Consider the following 14005-nt stretch of genomic DNA (forward strand, 5'->3'; position numbering starts at 1 on the left):
GTATTGTGTTCAGCAGATCTAAATGGGTCCCTGTAGCCAGCCTGGTGCTTTGTACTTTTTGCCACTATGTTCACTAAAATCTTTAAACTTGCATGTCTCTGGTTCTACTGATTGGATATTTGTTGTTTCGGTCTTATCTTATTTAATAAACATTACTCTATTTTGTCTAAGTTGCTGTGGGATTTTTCTTGTGTTGTATTTCACTTTTTTGCTGTTGAAGTGCTGCATAAATACTTTATACATTACTTCTAGGTTAAGTCTGACTGCTCTGTGCCAAGCTACCAGAAGGTTGAGCAAGGGTTTTCCTTGTGACTTCACCCTGACAAGGATAGAGGTTGCTGCTTGAGTAGGGTTTCACCCCCTCAACCAGGAACCCCATTTCTTACAACTGGCAGTTTTCTTCACTGGGTCTGCTCCTACCTTTCCAATTTATACTTGTTTGTTCTAAATGATTTCTGCCAACTGCAGAGTTCCACTGTGTTCCATACAGTCTCCTGTCATCTTCAAGTTCTACATGAAGCCACCTGGTGGTCTCCTCACAAAAAGCAGCATCAAGGTTCAGCAATATGATGATGGTACACAATTCTACTTCAGAATTTTCTCTGCTTCACACATCCAATGCCTCAAACACTGCCACCATATCATCCAGACATGGATGTCCTGCCTCTGCCTGAAGCTAAACCCAACCAAGACAGAAATCCAGTTATTTGCCAATTGTCAACATTGGCTATTCCTCAGTATTTGAATGACTATATCTTATTCTATCTCCTGGCACCACCAACTCTGAAGTGTTATGATGGCCGTACAGGGCATGGGTGTTGAGGATAGGAACAGCAGGGAGGGAGATCTGAAAGAAGTGGAATAGAGGGGTTAATAACACTTGAGCATTGATGATTCCCCTCTCAAGAATATTTATGTGTTTGTATGTCTGTGATGTTTTTAGGAGTTGTTTTTAGGAGTTGTCTCAACTTCATTCCATGGGGGGGGGCTGTCATAAATACAAGGACCTATGTTACAGCTGGAAGGTAGGGAGAAAGGGTAAACATACATACAAACTGTCTACATTCTCATTCAATCACTTGTTATATAAGATGAAAACTGACGCACATACCACAAATATGTTCGAGAAATATCCTCTCTCTCGCACGGTTACAGGATGGGATGGTAGCGATGTCCCAGGTTTCTTCACCCTGACTGTGAACATAGGGTTAACAAGTTCATTTTCTATTCTGATATTCTCAATACACAGTTTGTATAGAGCTCGAGCTTTTAGGTGAATGTTCTTTATAAAAATCTCAATTAACATAATGTACAAAAATCAAGTCACATTATCGGCCCGAACACCCTTACCGGTCAGACCCAACAGATCTTACTTTATAGGGATTTTCTAATTGCAACCTCAGAAAATCCTGAGCAGAACTCAGTCAAGTTCCATTTCTTATCAGCCCTTCAAAGGGCTGCAACAGGAAGGGTTGAGAATAATTCCTGTGATGATCTTCTTTCTGCTTCTTACACAAATAGTGAGCACGTCTCTTACAGTGGGTTGGTTTTATACTGAGGCCCCTCCCAAGATGACTACCACACTGACGCATCAGGAAAATTTAGTGTGCTGAAAACCAAGAAGCAAACCAGGCTGCAAAGCGCCATTCCAGGCTACAAGCAACAAGTGGGAGTCTGAATTCCCCTTCAGTGCATGTGGGACACTACATAAAGCATGTTGTTACCAGAAATACATATCCCTGCAACGGGGTCCACCACTGAGCAGAAACACAGGAAATATGAGTTTTGCCACAAGGAGACTGACCACAAGTTGAGGCACCAGAAGGGATGGTACACAAGAGAGGCAGTTTATAAGCCCATGGGGTATAGGAACAGGCCCTTTAGTGCACACAGCCGGAATGCTGTCACCAAGAACAAAAACAAGAATCATTACAAATCTGGCACAAAGTCATGAACCTTGTTGGCTTCAAAACCCCAACTTTCACCAAATGCAAGTCAGTTGGATTCACCCTGGGCGCCAACCATACTGTCGAGGAACATATTGCCAAAAAACAGAGATGGCTATGGTTCAGCTCTCTTACCTGAGCAAAGTGACATTGTTTCTTCCAGGATGCATCTTCAGAACTGCTGTTCAAACCCTCATATCCTTGCATCTGTATGGTCATAATGCCCTACTCCATAGCGTTCCAGACTTCACACTGGCATCTATTATGGGAATCCTACATGCTCAGCATTTCACCTCCAAGGCCTGAAGAAATATGATTCCATCACCTTCTATCCAATGGAATTTCAATGGCTCCCCCTGACTTCCTGCACCATCTTCAAAATCAACTGCATCGTCTACAAAGCCATCATGATCAGTATGTCCACTTATTAGTCAGGCTCCCCATCTACGGTGGTTCTTGGCACACTTGCAGCCAGGGCCGCATCAGACTGCAGACTAAGAAGGGTAAAAACAAAACACAAGGGAATGTGACTTTTCCATCTATGTACCCAGGATCTGAAATCACATCCTCACATCCATCAGGACCAGACCAATGCCGCTTCATCTTAGGAAACAGTTGAAGGCACACTACATCAGAATGCATTACCTGTCAACAATCCACCTTACTCTCCTTTCACTTATTGACTTAATGTTTGCAGTAGTCCCCGTACAGTGCTCCACTGCCTTTATACAAGGTTTGTGCTACAGAAATACCACATACATACAGAGATCTGATAAGCAGAAACACACCTCTCATGAAGTGCCTAGGCTCACAACATTTATAGTGCTCAACAAAACATTTTCCAGCTTCCTCTCGCCTGATCTGTTGTTGTAGCTGGCCCTCTCTGCAGGTTCACCCCTAAACCTTTTGCCTTCACTCCTCCAGATCTTCTGAATTGATTTTGTTGTTCCTAAGACTCTGTGTACTTTACCATTGCTAATCAGTGGTAAAGTGCTCGTGCTCACTCCCTAAAACATGGTAAAATTAGCTTACGCCCAAGTGTCACATGTAATTTACTTGTAAGTCCCTAGTAAAGGAGTGCTGCTGGTACCCAGGGAATGTAAATGAAATGATACTAATGAGCCTGCAACACTGATTCTGCCACCTACTTAAGTAGCCCTTTAAAATGCCTCAGGCCTTCCATTGCAGGCAGCATGTGTATGCAGTTTTAAACTGCTAATTCTAGTTAGCAAAATACACCCCTTACTAGGCCTAAAACTCCCTTTTTAATACATATAAGTCACCCATAAGATAGGTCCTAAACAGCCCATAGGGCAGGTTGCATTGTAATTAAAAAGCTGGACATCTAGTTTTAACTTTTCCATGTCCTTGTAATGACTTATGCACATATTTGTTTTTCACTACTGTGGGGCCAACCTCCCCAATAGGAAAATATTAGGTTTTCATCTTACATTTATTAAGTGGTAACTTTTGATTGGGAGCAGGTGGTAAAGTCATGTTTGGTGTCTGAGGACTTGTAATTTAAACCACCCTTCTAATGTAAGAATTAATTTTAAGTCACAAAATGGCACATTAGAGAAAGTTGCATTCTTGTCCTAACTATTTCGTGCCTGCCACCTGTTCCTGGGTCAGCTGACTAGGTGCAGATGGCCTTTATTTATTCCTCCCAGACAGCATCCACAATAGAGGTTCTGGGTATCGGCAGATGGACCATCTTGGCTTAATGGGGGCTGTATTGCTCTCACTTAAACTAAGAGGACACAATGCCAAATAATTCAGCACTCTTAGTCTAAATAATGACTTTATTAAGGCACTTCCCAAATATCAAATAAGTCATACAAATATATGAGAATAAACATATAACTCAACTGGAGCAGGACATGTATGTAGATAAAGATAAATGTGTATATCAAGTGGTCAAGACTGAAAAACAAAATGTACAATGCATGAGCAGAGCATGTATACATGAGCTAAATAATCAAGATTTCAAATACTTCTCCAATTAGGTTTACATCATCCTCGCCAGCGCGACTGGGGAACCCTTGAGTCAGTCAGAGAGGAGACCCAATGAGGATCACAAATCAGAACCTGAGCACCACGTCTACCCATCTCAACAGAAGGTTCTAGCAACCCGCTCCCCTCTGTTATGAAATCAAACGATGGCTGTATTTCATCTGCTAGCCAGGCTCCCAAATTTTTGTTCCGAGACAAATTCGTACACTCCTCTGGTAAAGCAGACTCAGCCTTGTGAACTCTTATCAAGTCTGCATCACACATAATATGTTCCAGCACTGTCAGACTCTTGGCTGGTGAAGACAAAAACAAGTTTTGTATGGAAAAACACCTGCGCTGCTCTGCCGCAGGGCACAAAATGGAGTCACTCGCACAAAATGGAATCAATGGTCAAATGATGGTTAAATGTAAATAGCATCACAGTGGCAGAGCTGTCACCTCCCACAGTTTCAATCCAAATGCACTAGCCTAGCTCACACAAAAAGGACTTCACATGTACCTTTTTTGCCCCCAGACCAACTGGGATCAGGGTAGGAAGGCAGGACATTCCAGTCACCTTTGTAGGGGGAAGCTCCAGAAGCTTCTCTCACTTCAAAGTGGGCACCAAGTATAAAAAGGAAACTGTCAGACCCAACTTCAGTACATTTCTGGACCTGTGGATGCTACAGAAGAAGGAAGCCCTGCCGCGCCAATGTGTGAGGCCTGCCCTGCCTGCTGAGATGGAAGACTGGACCTGCACCCTTCATCCCAATCGGAAGTGACTCCAAGGGTCAGCTGACTGACCTCCTGCTAGAGCTACAGGGACATAACAAGAGTTTGAGGCCTCCCTGCATCTGCCCAGCTGACCTACTGCCTGGACCTGCCTGAGCCCTGTTGGTCTCTGCTGGAGTGAGTTCCTGATCCCCAAGAGGTGTCCCCTCAGGTCCTGGACCCTTGGTAAAACATCAGCTAAACTCCTTCTTGAAGAAAAAGGAGAACCCCTGAAGCTTTGGGCTCTTTGCCACCACAAACGGGCCTGTTTGCGCCAAGTGACTTTTTGTTGCGCACCCTGACAAGGATTGAGTCTGTTGCTTGAGTAGTGTTTCATTCCACTCTTCCAACACAATTTCTCACATCTATGAACTGCAACCACCCTCAAGGCATCACAAAATCCTGAACACCTACTTAATACACATTGATGTAAATAACTTGTGCACCCAACATATTTCAAGAAGGCTGCTGCTCTTTAAAATAACTTTCCAGGTTTATTTCTCTTAGCCTGCTCTAGAGAAAAAATCCAGAAAACTAAATATTGAAACAAGTTTCTTCAAATGCCTAGGTACCCTTGAAGTGAAACCAAGTGAATGTAAGTGACAGAACTGCTTTTTTACGCATCCTCTACATGACATGATTGGTTTTACACCAAAACTATCTTTAAAAGAAAAAGCCAGATAATCAGACATTATTCCACAGCACTTATCACTACAGCATGTGAGACTGATGGAGTTTCCACCATCCAACCCTACTCAGGCAGTTACAACATTTCAGTCATTAGAATTCATCTGTTCAGGAAGTGGCATCACTGGTTTACCACCAAAACTGTTTCCAAATGAAAAGTCAGACACGCAGACAACATTCAAATGCATTAATCTCTGAGGAGACACTAAGATAAGAACCTTTAAGTATAACACATGGGAACAAAAGATAGCTCCTTATGCTGGTAATTTAATGACATATACAGCAGACATGCAGGCCTCCGTACCAGTTATTGAGGACGTGGTGTTAGACTCTGGAGGAATGTCTGGACATGCAGCAAATTCCTCAAAGATGGAAATAATGGCTTGGAATATGGGAGAGGACAATTAAAATGTCATACGAGAGCTGAAGTAGCTAGAAATTACAATCACAGAATATAAGCAAGATTGCAGATCTCATCTTTAAAGCTGTGCTGAACAATGCTAAAAGTCTCCTAGCTAGTTGGTACCATCTAACGTTAACCATCTTTGGGAGGGCAAATCTAACAAAAATGCCTATTCTCATGAAATTCACTTTCCTCTTTACTTTGATTCCTATGAATTTAAAAAAAGAGTGGTTGCGGAGGCTGCAAGAGGCTGTTAATTTCTTCACTTGGTCATCACAAGGTCTACAAATTTCATGGAAGAAGCTATGTAGAAAATGAGAAAAGGGAGGGATCTCACTGCCAGGCTTTCTGTTTTATGCATGGGCCTTTCAGCTAAAGAACTGTAGCTGCTTACTTAAAGAGGAAGTAGCCAGGGGAAGCTTAATTAAAGTAATGTTAAAGAATGTGGAAGGGGTGAATCTCACTTTTTATACAAGTTTGAGGATTGCAAAGTTCTACAGTTCTACAAAAAAGTGAGACTAAAAGTACTACAGGCAATGGCTTACATTTGGCCACAGATAAGAAGGGCCACAAAATTAGCATATAATAGTAGATACACACCAATATGGGAGTCCGCGGGCACACCGGATTGTTTGAGAGATAATCTGGCAACCACTATTGGAGAGAGATGCGAATACAATACTGTGGGCAACTTCTACAGGGTGGCAAAATGTTCCCGTGGTACGACATAGAAAGGGCAGCCTAGGGCAACCTTTCAGCTTTTAAGTTGCTACAACTAAGGAGTTGGTCACAAAGCTTGAGGATGGAGGATAGGAACTCTAATGACCTTGAAGAACAGTTACAAAGTGTGAAAACTGGGAGTAGAGATATATCTTGATGGTACTGGTTGATCCTGGAAAGCATGGGTGGAGAGTCTATGTGCAAACTTTATGATACAGTACAACACTGCATATTTAACAAGGAACCATCTCTTTTCCGTTCATAGAGCTTTTTAGTCTCCAAAAAGGATTTGGAGATTGGGGAAAAGGAGTCCAGTGTGCTGTATGAAGTGCGGCCTGGAAATGGAGGATGATATTCATCTTCTCATGAATTGCCCAGAGACTTAGCAACATTGGAAAGGTGTGAGTAAGTGCATGAGTCAGGTGCTTTGATTTGAGATTAAGGTAAGCCTTTGTTTAGGATAGTGGAAGAATCTGTGAAACTAAGCAAAGCGGACAGTAAGCTGGTGTTCTATTTAATTGTGTTGGCAAGGAAGGAGATCTGTAGGATACGTGTATTGAAAGTTCCCCATACTAAAATTAGTTGGTTAAATTTAGTAGTGTACCCCCCGAGAATGGACACACTATATAATGTGCCAAGCAGATCAAGTGTTTGGGGACCTCTGATTGCATGGATAGGGGAAAATGAGGTGTAAGACAGTCAAAAGGTCCGATGATTACACCTGACCTAAAACATTGATGCAGGCTACTTTGGAAAAGGACAATAATATCTTCTCAGGCTGATAAACCTTGCACCCCAAGTATATAAACAGGACTGCACTCAAGGGATTGTAGGTAGGCAGCTGGAGGTAAAAAGGGGTGAATTGAGACAAAAAAAACATTAATTTCTGCAGGAAGTGACATCACTGCATCCATTTCTATGAAAGTAACATTGCTGGATTCCACTCAAAATATCTTGGTACCTCTCGAACTTCAGGGAACTCCTTGGGATAACTCACTGCGTAGGATTCCCCAGTTAAGGGCAGTCACAAATGAGGGTGAAACCGATTTGAGAAGACACTGACAAGGGTATTATCTGTTTGAGCCTGTTAGTGCAAGAAAGGGCCTTGTGTCAGAATAACTTCTCCACTGCAACACCAGTAACCAACTAGGTAAGTTCTCCTCATGTGCCTAGTCAAACATACCTCACTATCCATCCCTGCACGGACACCCAGACCTAGACCACAAGAACACAGCCCTCATAGCCTATCATAAGACTGATGCAATCTTCAGCTCAGAACATGGCTGACTGCCAAATCCTTGTACATCATAGTTATTCTTGCTCCTACAGGCTACAGGCTACAGCCTCCAGTGTGCAGACCATGCATGCTGGAAGGGAGGAGGCCTTGTTGTCATTCATAATTACTTGTAATCCTCAAACCTATTAAGTAGCAATACTCAACTGCATGAAGATCCTCACATGCCACTTCCCACTCTCTGGAATTCAGTCTGCCTCCTTCCACTTCATCTACAGTCTTCCTGAGAAGAACGCTAACTTCATAGTTTAAATTTCACACCTTGTTCCCACCTCATCCATCTGATGCACCCACAAGACCGCCCTTGATGACTTCAACCTTTCAGGCAAATCAATCATGATAAAAACAAGACACACCCTACTCAACCTCATCCACTGACTCAATATGGTCCAGCATGCCCCCTAATCAGCACACCCCAAGATTAAATCCTCAGTTTCTTCTTCTCAACATCACCCAATGAGAGCCTCCAATATCCCTGATTTTGACCAGCCACCTCAGCATCCCCATCATCAGGCTTAGTGTGCAAACAACACAGTGAGGTCAACGCAAAATAGAACAGCAAACCTTCAGACCATTGAAATACTTCTCAATTGACAGACTAACACTTGAAATCATCTCTCTCCCTGCCAACACAACATCTAATGTGAATTAATTTCTAAATAACTTCAACACATTTTTTAAAAGCCTTTTGAGGACCCACACTCTAACTAAAACATACAAGTGCAAGCCAAACACTTCAGCATCCAAGTACTGCAAAGTCCTCAATTACATCAAACACTCCACCCGCTGATAGGAAATAAATTGGAAGATTAGCAGAACCCTCAATGATCTCATGCTTCTGAGGTCCATCTGTGCAACATGCAGACAACTCATCCTGTCAATTAAAGCTAAGTATTATACCAATGTCATCCAAAAGAAGCAAAACACTCAAAGACAATCAAAAATGGCATCAACCACCTCTTTCTGACCTTTCAGTCCCCACTCCACAGAAAAGTGAAAGGCCATCAACCTCTTCTTCAGTGAAAAATACTGAAGTTCCACCATCACATCTACAACATCAAGTCTGCTTCTCCTCTAACATCCACGCCTCAGTGCTGAATCTCACAGTGGTCATCCTTCATCGCAGACTTTGCTGACATCCTCAACTCCCTAAAAGTTACTTTCTCTGAAGATGAGGCCTGCCTCGTGTCCTTCATAAAAGGTGTCTGTGGAGAAGCTGTCACCATTACCTGTCTTTGTCAACACCTCCCACACTTAAAACATATTACCCTAACCTCTCAAGACAGTCCAGATCCTCCCACTTCTGAAGAAACTCACACTAGAACCTGATGACCGCCATCCACGAAACCACCACTCATTCATCTGCATGATCTGCATGGGGTCCAGGTCACTCACTGGGCTGAGTAAGAATGCAGAGCATGGTTGCATGGAAGATCAGAAATGCCAGATGGATGGAGGCCAGGATGTCAAACATTCAGCTTTCCTAGCATAAATGGGCAGCTCAATTTACCTAGTAAGGTGGGCATGATTAGTATTTTTATTCCATCCTACCCAAGTTGTTTGTCATTCTTGTTATTGTTGCCAGAGCTTCACTGATCAAGATGCTGCAAACCATATTTCTGTAATGCATTTCCTGCCCAATCTGTACAAAAGGAGGCTGTGTGCTGAGAAGGATGTGTCCCAATGCTTTTGATTCCCCTATTTTAGGTTGGGCTCATCTGCCACCTGAGATTCTCTTTGTCCCTGATATTTGATATTTTTGCACTACTTTACTTCCTATTGGATTCTCTTGCCTAAAAATCTATAAACCAAACTTCTTCCCTTCCCTTACTCAGAGTAGTTTTGGTATCTTGCTTTGCAACTCCTGCAAAAAAAGAAAAAACACCACTCATATTGACTGTATTTCTCACTGCATTGTCCCTAATGTAGGGTAATTGTGGATATGTACCATCACATTTTTCTAAATCTTTACATAATCTAAGAACAAGCTGTTTTTCCTTCTGAATATTATATATTTTGTTACTCTTCCAGATATATTTTGTAACACATTTGATTTGCGATTCATATCTGTCTGTCTATCTGTCAGGATCACACAGGTAAACAAAAATCTGCTATTCACAAGGGGAATCGCTAAAGTAAGGGAGGCTTTTAAGAATTGTTTTGGAAATTGTGTTAGCATTTTATTTGCAAATCGCACTTTGTTCTATCTGTGTTCAGCGCCACGACTGGGGCGAGTTAGACTGTGATGCAATTTTGGTTAGCATTCTAGTCTTTTGTCCTGACTCGTACTTAAAGAGCCAGAGGATGCGGACGCGTTGTCTGTCCGGATTGCATAGGTGAACAAAAAGTTGCTGTTTACAAGGGGAATTGCTAAAGAAAGGGGTACTTTTAAAAATTGTTTTTTAAATTGTTTTGACATTTTTTTGGCCTTTAATTTGCACATCACACTTTGTTCTGACTGTGTTCACCATCAGGACTGGGGCGACTTAGACTAAGACGCCATTTTGGTTAGCGTTCTAATCTTCCTAGCTCGTTACTTAATGAGCCTGAGGACACGCAGAGGACACGTGCAGCAGGCATGCCATAGGCAAGCCCATCTGTGCCTGTCTGCATCTGGATGGGGCCAGGAGGCAGAACCCTTGACCGTTTAGCCTGCCCCCCTAAAGTCTACCAAAGGGAAGAACTCTATTGGTTACAAAAACTCATAGGTAAGGACTGTATTTACAACCTAGACCCTAACAATGTTTTAAGTAATCCCATATGGATTTTTTTTTATAGAAACCTAGAGTGTTACATAGGAAGGAAGAAATCCAAAAGTGGAGTTTTTACCTTGTCAATATAGATCTCCTCTAAACATAAAACTGGGCTCTTCACTTTTTTTTAAGAGACCCAGCCTGGTGTGTTAATTTCTTATGGAAACCTGGCTGAAAGGTGACTCCACGCCAGACATTACTGTCACGCTCCCTCAGGAATACACAATTGCACAAGCTGATTGACAAAACAAAGTAGGGGGTGGCCATTATCTTCAGGAAATACCTAAATTGTCAAATCTCCTCTATTCCCATTCCTGGATGTGAAAACCTCACATTTGCAATTGAACTCTCCCATACAATCACAATCTCAGGGATACTTATGTATCGTCCCTGTGGAGCTCCATCCCATTTCATACAGGCACTGCCCAATATAGTGGTAGAACAAAGTTTGCAGATGGGAAACTAGATAGTGTTGAAAGATCTCAATTTAGACTATGAAAATACCAAATGCCCCAATGCAAACAACCTAAATCAAGATTTGGAAACCATTCAGCTCACTCAGAGAGTGATGTTATCCACACATAAAAAAAGGACATGTTCTTGATCCCATATTTTCAAATATACCCGATTAGGGATCAGCAACTCCTCTCCCTCTCTGCTGTTTGGATCATTATGTGATCCCTGTCCACCTTAGTGAAGTAGGAACCAAACCAACTTTTACTCAGCAGCCAAGGCCCTGTGACAGCTGGGCAAAATTAGATGGAGATAACTGTGACTCTATCCTCTCCAGCCCTGTCCCCATTGTAACAGGAAATATTGCCAAATGCACTCTACATTTGAAGAATGCATATAGAACTCATTGGGGAAGTTAGTTCCAAAGAGATTACAGAAAAATAGCTGCACTCAAGCTTGTGCCCCATGGTTCGCTAATAAGCTCTCAATCCTAAAAAAAAGGATGCAAAAGAAAAGAAAGAATGTGGAAAAAACATTATGACACAGCCAGTAAAAAAAGTTTATAAGGATATTGTAAAAAAAATATCACTATGCCATAAGGAAGGCAAGAGTTTCCGTCCTTAGTACGAAGATTAAAAATGCTGCTTATTCAGCAAAAGAGCTTTTTTAAAATTGTCAATTCATTTATGAAGCCTCCCACGCCACAAGCAGGCCCGATAGCTTCTAAAGCCAGATGCAGTATGCTAGCAATGTACTTTCTGGAGAAAGTCAATAATAACCGTGCAACCCTGCCTAGGGTTGCACCCCAAAATTCCATGTTTGCATTGAAACTCCAGGTAGAGAAGGTGAAAGAGAATCTTTCATCCTTCACTAAAATCAAATTGGAAGAATTTGAAAGCCTACTTACCTCAATCAAGTCTGGATCTCCACTGGGCGCCACACCCCCTAACATTCCCCTGAAAGGCAGAAAAATCATCTACCCAATCCTGGCTAATATGATCACTTACTCACTATAGAGTGGTGAAGCACCCAGCCATGGAAACACGCCATGCTGAAACCACTTTTGGAAAAGTCTACCTTAGCTCCCTCAATACCTGAAAGCTATAGACCCATCTCCCTGCTTCCATGTATCAGTAAAATTGTAGAGAAATTTGTTAGTAAAAACCTCTCTTCATTTCTGGAGGATCAAGGAATTCTCCACCCAACTCAAACTGGCTTCAGAGCGGGTAATAGTAGAATAGCCTTGTTAGCCATGACTAACGAGATTAAAGGAATCCTTTACTCAAATGGTTCAGCTGCAGTTACAGTCCTGGACCTAAGTGCCATGTTTGATACGGTATCTCACCTGATACTCATTAAGAGACTGGAAGAAGCAGGAACCACCTGCAAAGCTCTTAAATGGCTAGCCTCATTTTTAAGGAACAGAGGCTTTCAAGTCTGTGAGGAATCATTCTGCTCGGACACATTGGCTCTGGAATACAGGGTACAATAGGGTCCTTCATTAAGCCCCACCCTCTTCAATGAATATGTTCAACCTTTGGCAGGCTTTATAACGGGGGCTGGATTTTTAATGGTATAATATGCTGATGATACTCAAATGATCATCTTCCTAACATCATATACAGTAGCACTCTCCACCCAACTTAACACCTGTCTAAAAGAAGACACTGATTGGATGTCTCGTGGTAACCTAAAACTCAATGGAGATAAAATCAAGGTCCTAGTAGGTAGTAACAACCCCACTTTATGGACTGAACTACAGTGGCCCAACTACCTAGATGATCTACCCTTTCCTAAAACAGAAATAAAAAGTATCAGCTTCTGGATTAACAGCCAGCTCACCATGGAGGTTCACCTAAAAAAATTACCAGCCTGCTGCTTTCACCAATCTAGGACACCAAGAAAGGTTCTCAATTAGCTCTCCCTACCACCCGAAGAACTGTGGCCCAAGGTCTAGTGTTGTCCCACCTTGACTACAGTACTCAGTGCATATGGAAAGCCCTTTGTAAGTGGTCAAGTGACTACAAGTGGTTCAGAATGCTGCAGCGCACATTCTGTTATGGATCCCCAAGCATCAATCGGTTTCTTCATCACTTGCAGCACTTCAATGGTTGCCATTACTCAAAGAATTCAATTGAAATCTCTCTGCCTGGTCCATTAAGTGATATACAACCAAAGCTCACCTCTAATACTGTGGTTGCTAACCACTTATAACCTCAAAAGATAATTATGCTCGCTGACCATAGGCTTCTTACTGTACCCAAAATCAAGAAAGCCAGAAGTGGTGGGCGCTCTTTTGCCTACTTGGCACTGAAACTTTGGATTTCGCAGCCTTTATCCTTGAGAATGATTAAGGAAAAATCTAATTCAGGAAACTTCTCACACACACCTTTTCGAATGATATGCTGTACATTAGCTATTATGTGATGGACATGACTTTTAGTGCTGGGAGACCCGTTGGGTATCCATGTGCTTTACAAATCCCAAGAATAGCATAGCATTAATTTGTTTCTCTTTGAAAGTGTCCTTAATCAGCTCACTTCTGCTAATCCTGGAGTCAGATGTCTGTAAGATTATTTTGCATAGCTTTTGTCATACAATTTCTGAGGTTTTTTATCAACCTTCTTTTCATCTCAAGAATCACTGTGTAAAAACGTAGATTGTTGGTTGACTGGGTTATGAACCGTGGTCAAGGCAGCAACCACAACTCTTGGTAGGGTGAGGCCCAAGTCAACCTTAAAATAATCTGTGATCACCCATCTGGTAGCTTGGCACATAGTAGTCAGGCTTAGCTTAGAGGCAATGTGTAAAGTATTTGTGCAACACTTCAAACAGTCATAAAATGAAAACACCATAAAAAAGATCCCACACCAGGTTAGAAATAAATAACTGATTTCAGTAAAAAAAAGAAGACCGAACAATAAAAGTCCAAATAGTAGAACTGGAAATATTCAAGTTTAATGAGTTCATCAAAAAGAGCCAACTG

General features: G+C 42.0%; 1 long non-coding RNA gene across 1 annotated transcript in view; it reads right to left on the reverse strand.

The window, feature by feature from the left end:
* LOC138302059 (uncharacterized) overlaps positions 1-14005 on the reverse strand; it is a 168858-nt gene that overhangs the window by 103773 nt on the left and 51080 nt on the right. The window contains exon 2 of the long non-coding RNA XR_011205249.1: positions 1112-1194. This is a non-coding gene — a long non-coding RNA (uncharacterized lncRNA). The remainder of the gene's footprint in view (positions 1-1111; positions 1195-14005) is intronic.

This window comes from Pleurodeles waltl, chromosome 6, assembly GCF_031143425.1.
Source record: "Pleurodeles waltl isolate 20211129_DDA chromosome 6, aPleWal1.hap1.20221129, whole genome shotgun sequence".
Classification (NCBI taxonomy): Eukaryota; Metazoa; Chordata; class Amphibia; order Caudata; family Salamandridae; genus Pleurodeles; species Pleurodeles waltl.